This window comes from Carlito syrichta, unplaced genomic scaffold (genome assembly GCF_000164805.1).
Source record: "Carlito syrichta isolate Samal-C Ts95f unplaced genomic scaffold, Tarsius_syrichta-2.0.1 Scaffold316283, whole genome shotgun sequence".
Taxonomy (NCBI): domain Eukaryota; kingdom Metazoa; phylum Chordata; class Mammalia; order Primates; family Tarsiidae; genus Carlito; species Carlito syrichta.
The window spans coordinates 335,292-342,985 of record NW_007260379.1 but is presented as its reverse complement, the minus strand read 5'-3'; the positions used below and the strand labels follow the sequence as shown (position 1 = coordinate 342,985).

At 51.7% G+C, this 7,694-nt stretch overlaps 1 protein-coding gene across 1 annotated transcript in view; it reads right to left on the bottom strand.

The window, feature by feature from the left end:
- The window catches only part of RHOG (ras homolog family member G), a 9,973-nt gene extending 5,260 nt beyond the window's left edge, over window positions 1-4,713 (bottom strand). Inside the window, exon 1 of the mRNA XM_008074056.2 lies at window positions 4,649-4,713. The gene's annotated coding sequence lies outside the window, so the exon portion shown is untranslated. The remainder of the gene's footprint in view (window positions 1-4,648) is intronic.
- Between the last annotated feature and the right edge of the window lie 2,981 nt (window positions 4,714-7,694).

Below are 7,694 nucleotides of genomic sequence, written 5' to 3'. Positions count from 1 at the left end.
CCGGCCACCACAGCCTCGACCTGCTGGGCTCCGGTGATCCTTCCGCCTCAGCCTTCTAAGTAGTGTAATCTTTCTAATAGGAGTAATAAAACTAGGCCCCCACGCCCCCTAAGCCTCACAGGGCAGCATCAAGGATCCCAAGCATGGAAATGAATATTTTTTTTTTGAGTTGGAGTCTCACTGTCGCCCAGACTGGAGCGCAGTGGCTGCTCCCGGCCACCGCAGCCTCCACCTGCTGGGCTCCGGCAATCCTTCCGCCTCAGCCTTCCAAGTAGCTGGAACTACAGGCGCATGCTACCACACCCAGCTAATTATTTTGATTTATTGTAGAGATGAGGTCTCGCAGGCCCAGGCAGGTCTTGAACCCGCGGGCTCAGGCAATCCATTCACCTCAGCCTCCCAAAGGCACGGGATTACAGGCTGAGCCACCGAGCCCGGCTGAATATGTTTTGCTAACTGAAGCTGTCACAGGAGCAAGGCTTTTCATCCCAAGAGGCAGGAAAATCTGAGTATACATGTGGTGACATCAGCCCAATTCTCCCTGCTCGGGTCTAGTTCAGACCCTTATCCTTTCTCCCAAGACAACTCTTTTCTCTGAAGTCCTCTGGCCTGAACTGGGTTGAATAAGTTCCCACGGCCCATTTAAGGAGGGTATAGGCTAAAAGGTGGGTCTAACCTATGCCAAATAGAAAGAAGGAATGTCAGTGCTGCAGGAGGCAAATTCAGAAAAGTGGCCTACCTGGGGTTGTGGTTTTACAATGACTATTCAACAAGTGGCTTTTTCAAAATAATCATTTAACTGGGTGCAATGGTGCACACTTGTAGTCCCAGCTAATAGGGAGTCTGAGTACAGGAATCTGAGGCTGTAGTACGCTATGATTGCACCTGTGAATAGCCACTGCACTCCAGTCTGGGCAACACAGTGAGACCCTGTCACACACACAAAATAATAATTTAGGAAATAAAGTAATGTTTTCAGATCTGTATGTTATTAGCCAAATTATGACGACTTATTCTGGCTTTTTGTCCCAATTTAATTCAGAAAATGCCTGTTCCCTCATCTTGGCATGCAAAGTTCTTCATAACCTGAGAGGCGTTTTTGGAGTCATATAGAATTTAGATTTAAATCCTAGTTCTGACACTTATTAGCTGTGTGACCCCAGGCTTATGATGATTTGCCTCTCTAAGCTTCAATTTCCTTTCTTTCTTTTTTTTTTTTGAGTTGGAGTCTTACTCTGTCGCCCAGACTGGAGTATAGTGTCACTCTCCCGGCCACCGCAGCCTCAACCCACTGGGCTCCGGCAATCGTTCCGCCTCAGCCTTCCAAGTAGCTGGAACTACAGGCGCACGCTACCATACCTGGCTAATTTTTTTTTATTTATTGTAGAGATGAGGTCTTGCCAAGTTGCCCAGGCGGGTCTGGAACCCGCGGGCTCAGGCAATCCACTCACCTCAGCTTCCTAACGCGCGGGATTACAGGCTGAGCCACCAAGCCCGGCTCAAGCCAGAGTTTTCAATGTCCTCTGCAAATAAGCCAGGACCATTCTTGCCTCTGAACTTTTACTCGTTTTTCCCTCTGCTGCCATTCCCTCTCCCTTCTCAAATCTTCCTGACCCTCAAGGCCAAGCTTAAGTCTCACAGTCCCATGAGGCTACTAAATTATTCTTTGGATTTTCATAGCATGGCCACCCCTTTTTAACCCTGCCTTGGCTTGATATGAGTCTCCTTTTCCAATAGTCATATATAAGTTTCCCAGCTGTGGATGCCCCTCCAGTACTGGAGCCTGGGCTTCTCCTGACTCAATGACAGAAAAGCTGTAAGTACAGGGCTGGGCACACAGGAGTGTACGACCACTGCCTTCTGATCTGCTTGCAGTAACCCTTACTACTAAGATCTGGATAGACTGCTCCAAAGCCCAGAATCAGGCACTACCCACTCCCCATAGCCAACACCACAATGCTGAATCTTAATGGACAGCAGTGACACCCAAAAGCTATGATTGTGACAGGCAAAACCTCTCTTCCTAGTACCAGTTTGACTTGGTTCCAGGGAGCACAGTTCATCGGGGGCTAACTCAGTCTGAGTGTGGTCCCTGGAGCCCAGCTTGTATCCAGTGGGGCCTAGTGCTGAGGTGTGGCCCAAGCAGGCCCAGAGGGGAGGAGGGAAAGGAAGCAGCCTGATTGCCAGATCTCTGTGGCCGTTAGAGCAGGGGAAGTGTCCCAATTGGGAGTGGGGGAGGGGAGGAATGGGCTCTAAAAGATGGACCAGTGTGGAGGCAATAAGAACTTACTACAGCCTCCTGGCTCTGCTGCCCTAACATAGGGCTCCCCTTCTGCAGCTTTCCCTGAACCCCATTCTAGCTATAATCCATCTCTGGGCACTCCATCCAATCCTTAGCTCTGGCCACAGACATCCTGACCCTCTACAAAGCAGTCTCTACATTGTTCCCCCAAAACACCAATAGCAATATGAAGCCATGCACCACTGCCACCTTCTCCAGTTAAGTTTTTGTAAATCATCCAAGTTACAAGTGACTCAAAGTCTGGTCCCTGTCTCTCTTGCAGGCACTTGAAAGCTGATCTAAATCTTATCTCTTGTTATTAGACTGGGAGTGCCAAGAGGGCAAGGTCCTGACTGATTTTCTTCCTAAGCTGAGCACAGTACACTGTGGCTGTCAGTAAATAACTAAGTGAGCTCAAACTGTCCTTCATGTCTTTGCACATGGGAGTTCCTCTTCCTGGAACGCAGCGCACCCCCTTCAGATTCTTCCCGTCCTTCAGGCCCAGTGCTGTTCCCCAGCTTCTCCAGAACATTGCAGCAACCTCCTCTTCTGCTTTACCTTTCGCAGCATTGTACTGTTCATTGTGCTGAACTAACTGGGTGCCTCGTGGGGAGGGAACTCTGTCCTTCTGTTCATTTCCAGAAGCCCAACAAAAGGATGAGCAAAAGCTGCAGAATGACAAACCCCTCTAACCGCCCCCCCATCAATCCACGGACTTTGACGCCAAGAACAAAGAAGAACTTCTGTGACCAAGAGACACAAGACAAAGGTAGTCAGCTTCTTCCTCACCCCAGGGAGCTCAAAATTGGGATAATGAACACACAAGCTGTATTGCCTTGTCTTCAACTGAAGGGTGAGAGGTGAAGCAAGCAGAGCTAGCTCTGAGGTGATGAGGAAGATGAGTAGGAAAAGTGGTCCTGACAGCATAAGGATTGGGAGCATAGGAAGACCCTTGGTCAAAAACGAGACAAGGGGAACGGCACTGTCGGAAAGGTTCCTGAAGCTCTTCAAGTTTGTACTGAAGGGAAGAATAGAGGAGAGGTGATATGAAGAGGCTCAAAGGGGCTGCAGCTGGCTGCAGCTGGGCTGGGAGGAGGAAGCTGGGGGAGACATGAGGTCAGTGTGGGGCTGGGACTAGGCCAAGGGCTGAGTCTCTTTCTTCCTCTTCTCCCCGTCAGCAGGGAAGAACCCTAAAGAGCCTAGTTCCCAGCCTTAAAAAAAAAAAATCCATGCTGGAGGACTCTCCACCTCTTGCCATTCTCCATCCTTCAGCCTCTGCAGAGAATCCTGCACTGCAGCAGGTAGGGTAAGAGAAGGAAAGAGTTGATGCCATCCACCTGGGGCTGGAGAGGAGGAGGAAATGAGACATTTGTGGCTGGGAAAGTTGTGGGGGGTTGGGACCCTTTCACTAAGTCCCGGTTCCCAACCTTCTTCTCTCACTTTCCCAGCACTTGGGGTGTTCCATGAAGAGTGAGGGCTCCCCAGGGTTAGGACAGCTCTGTCTTAGGGAGCCAAGGAAGCTGTCCCCTCCCCCACCACATAGCACAGAGGAAGGCTTGCACACTGGCTTCCTCCTCACAGCCTAGCAGCAGCTCAGCAGTCCCTGGGCCCCATGAAAGGCCTGTGAAGTGGTACTTCCTTTGCCTTTGCTAATTTCACACGAGGCTTTATAGAGAAGTGCCATCCTCCCAATCCTGCCTGCCCCAACCTGAAAATACCCACAAAGAGACCCAGGGTTGCCCAGTCCCTTCAGCCCCACCCAGGGCCAAGGGGGTTTCCACAAGGGAAAATAACATCAAGGAGGAAACTCCGGCATTCATTTTCCACTGTCAGTGGGGCAGAGTTGGAGCAGGGGACAGGGTACTCCCCCATCTTACTGCCCCCCGGCAAAACCTCGACACTGTCTGCCCTTTTCTTATCTCTCAACCATAACAATCCTCGTGCTTTGGGGATAGGGCCACAGTTCTGCCCCTGGACAGATACACAGAGACTACTCAGGCCTGTCATATCAAGGCTGCTGAGACCAACTCCCCCCCCCACCACTCCCAGAGTGGAGCTCAGACACTGTTATGAGGAGTAAGTCTCTTGGAGAAAAATCAGAGCTGTCATGTTCACTGTGCCCTTTGGAGGTACTGATATGCAACTCCTTAATGTTGAAAGGAGTCAAGAGAAACTAAGTTGATCAGGTTTATACAGAGTTGGTAGCAAATCCAGGACAAGGACCTGGGTCTCCTAACCTCCAGCCTGATGTTAGTTCATAGAGAAGGTGAGGATTCTAACTCTGGTCTGGGAATGGGCTTACCATCTCTCTGACCTCATTCAGCATGACCGCTTAGGAAATGGGCCAAAGGAGTCGGGTTGACTTACATATGAGCCCTTTTTGCTTCTAATTTCCTAGGCCCTCATGCCTAGGCCATCCTGAGGCATTCATGATTTAGTGCTGACAGTACTAAACAACCAGCCACCCTGGCCCTGCCCCAGCTAAGAAGCTCCTCCTCTGGCCTCTGGCTCCTGGAGAGATGCCCTCCCCCCCCAATATGATGAGGACAAAAGAGGAAGCTGGACCCTGGACAGGAAAACCAGTCTATCTGGGGAGGTGGCCCAGGCTTTGTCTTTGGTTTCCCTCCTCAGCTCTTCTCACGGACCCCTACAAACCTCACCACTAATGGGTCTACATTGTATATGTAGGGGAGGGGTCTTCAGTCTGGGCCTAGATGCCCTCCTTCCCAGTTCCCCAGATACCACCAACCTAATGCCTCTCCAGCTGTCTCACTATAGCCACAGTCTCTCATATCTTCTTGTGACTCCCTAAAAGTTCACACCAGCCACCTCATCTGGCAGTTGTTTTCATTTGCCACAAATAACCCTCCATATTCCAGATTCCCAACCAAGATCTGCGACGATATCACAACAGCCCCTTCTTTTCATGTCACAAGCTTGATAACAGTTCTTTAGTCAAGACCTCCACAGTAGCCTCCTAGGTTGTAGCCACCACCCCCTTTCCTGATATTTTCCCATTTAGATCCTTCCACCCTGGTCACATTTTTCCAGCAATGACTTTCTTGCAATTAGCTCAAACTTCCAATGGGGTCAGATCTTGCCTGGGAGAACCCGTCTCATCCATCCTGTCTTAATCTCAGAGCCCTGTGGGTTGCTTAGTTATGCAGAATACTAAAGTAAAAGTACTGGTTTGCCAGGCTAGGAAATGGGGATTCTTGGGATTTTTGATCTGTGATGCCGGGCAAGTGCCTTGTATGTACGGCCTTCCCTGAGCTGGGATTTTATGCAGGTCCTCCTGGAGCCAAAGCCCTATACCTCCCAGAAATAAGAAGAGAGACAAGTGGGTGGAAGGGCAGGACTAGAAGAAAAAGGGACAACTGTATGACAGGAAGAGGACAGGATGGGGAATGGGGATAGCCCTTAAATTGAGCTGTGCTTGGGAGACCCTCCACTTCTTTTTTCTAGTGGAGAGAAATGAATACAGAAGACTGGAAGAGGCAGAGAGAAGCAAGATCCCTCAGCAAACATTGCAGAGGTCTGAGGAAGGAGCTCTGGAATGGAAACATCAAGAGCTTACAGAGCCAGGATGGACTGAAGTTAAATTTGGGAGACATTCCTGAGAGAGAGAGGGTAGGGTCCTAGGTGAGAGGGGCAATAATAAGGATGCCTGGAGGCAGGGGGTCAACAGAACTCCAGAGGGCTTCCTTGTCTCCAAGCCTTGATGCAGACCAGGGCATGAGGGTAGCCTGAGTAGACCCTGGAAGGCAGCAGGGAAGAGGAGGCAGATACCTTTGCCTCACACTCTTTTCCTGATCCAAAACTAAAACCGTTAAGACTGAAGTTAGGCCAGTTACAGTCTTCCTTCCAGAATCCTGCCTTTGCCCCCTCCTCTTCCTTTCATCATTCAGCGGGTTCCATTCTTCCTACCAGGTGATGTTGGAACCAGGTGTTGAAGTCAGGGACCTCAGACTGTTTTCCAGTTCCCAGGCCTGGCCTCTTGGTCAAGCACCAAGGGTTGGGGTAATTTTGATTTCCCACGGCCTCTCTCACCAGTCTTATTCCTGTGTCACCCTACCCTGACTGCTACAGACTGCTTCCTCCTGCCTAACCGCAACCTCACCCACTGCAGGTTCCCTCCATTCTGCTGGCTTCCCCTGCTCTGGGCCTTCTCAAGGTTGAGGGCAGTTATTTTGTCTCCAAGAGATAAAGATGTAGACACAAAGACACTTACACACACCTACACATACACACAGGTTTTCCAGCCCTTTAATCATTTGTCACTGGGAGGCTGCAGCCTGCCTCTCCAAGCTGGGGATGTTTCAAAGATTCTCAAACTCATCAAGTCCTCTACAGCAGATCCTGACCCAAAAGCTGGAGATAAGTGGGTGAGAGGGAAGGAGACAGAGAGTGACAGGTTGAGGACCTGAGAGGAAGGAGGGCTGATGGAAGAAGCAAGTGGGTGTGTGTGTGAGAGAGCCAGAAACCAGGAAGGGAAGGGAGGGGAGAGGCTGCAGGGGACCCAGATGAACACAGGAGCAGTGTGGGTGAGGAGAAGCCAGGGCCTGGATATGATTGCATGTTTGGGGAAAAGACTGAAGAGGATGAGAGGAGAGAGTGATGGAGGGTTTGTGGGCAGATACTAAAAGTGTGGATGAAGACAACAGAAGAATGTGCAGAATTTAGGGACTAATAACCAAGAGGAAGACTAGGAGATGGTTCCCAGTAGTTCCGGAAGGCCGGAGCCTCTGATGCCTCCCCAAAATCACAAACAACTAGTCAGGGACTATCTGTACCTCTGAATGAGAGTCCTTCCACCTGCAGTCACAGGGCAAGACCAGGCCCTTTCCTTTCTCAGTTTACTCCCAAAAGAGCAAGGTCAAGCTCTGGTCGGCATGGCACTGCCGATGTCTGTTCACTAAATACCTGTTGCTTGGCTCCAGAGATGGTGAGGTTGGGCCTCAGGAAAACAGCCTGGAGGTGGCGGAGCTCCCCCTGCCCCCAGCGCAGAGGACCCTCGGGCTGCTGCACCTGAGCGCTGGCTCGGCACTGGCCTCGGCGTTCCAGGGTCAGAGCGCTTTTTCTGCCGTCTCCGGCTTCGGAGGCCCCAGACACCGTCCCCTTCTCAGCGCCAGAAGTGTCACCACTGCCCGGGGCAGAGGGAGCGCCCTCTCAGCCCCTTCCCCTCGCCCCTCACTCACTTCCGAACACCCCCACCCTTCTGAGGACACTCCACCTCGGGGTCTGACCTCCCAGCTCTGAGCCTTCCCGCTCAGCGACGTCTGTCGCGGAGCCGGGGACCCTCCGGCGGCAGGGCCTCCCCCCGCGGCTCTCGAGAGCCGGTACAGGCGCGGGGAGCCCACCCTCGCCGAGCCCCCGCCGGCTCGCAGTGGCCCCGTCCCCGCCCCGCCCGGCC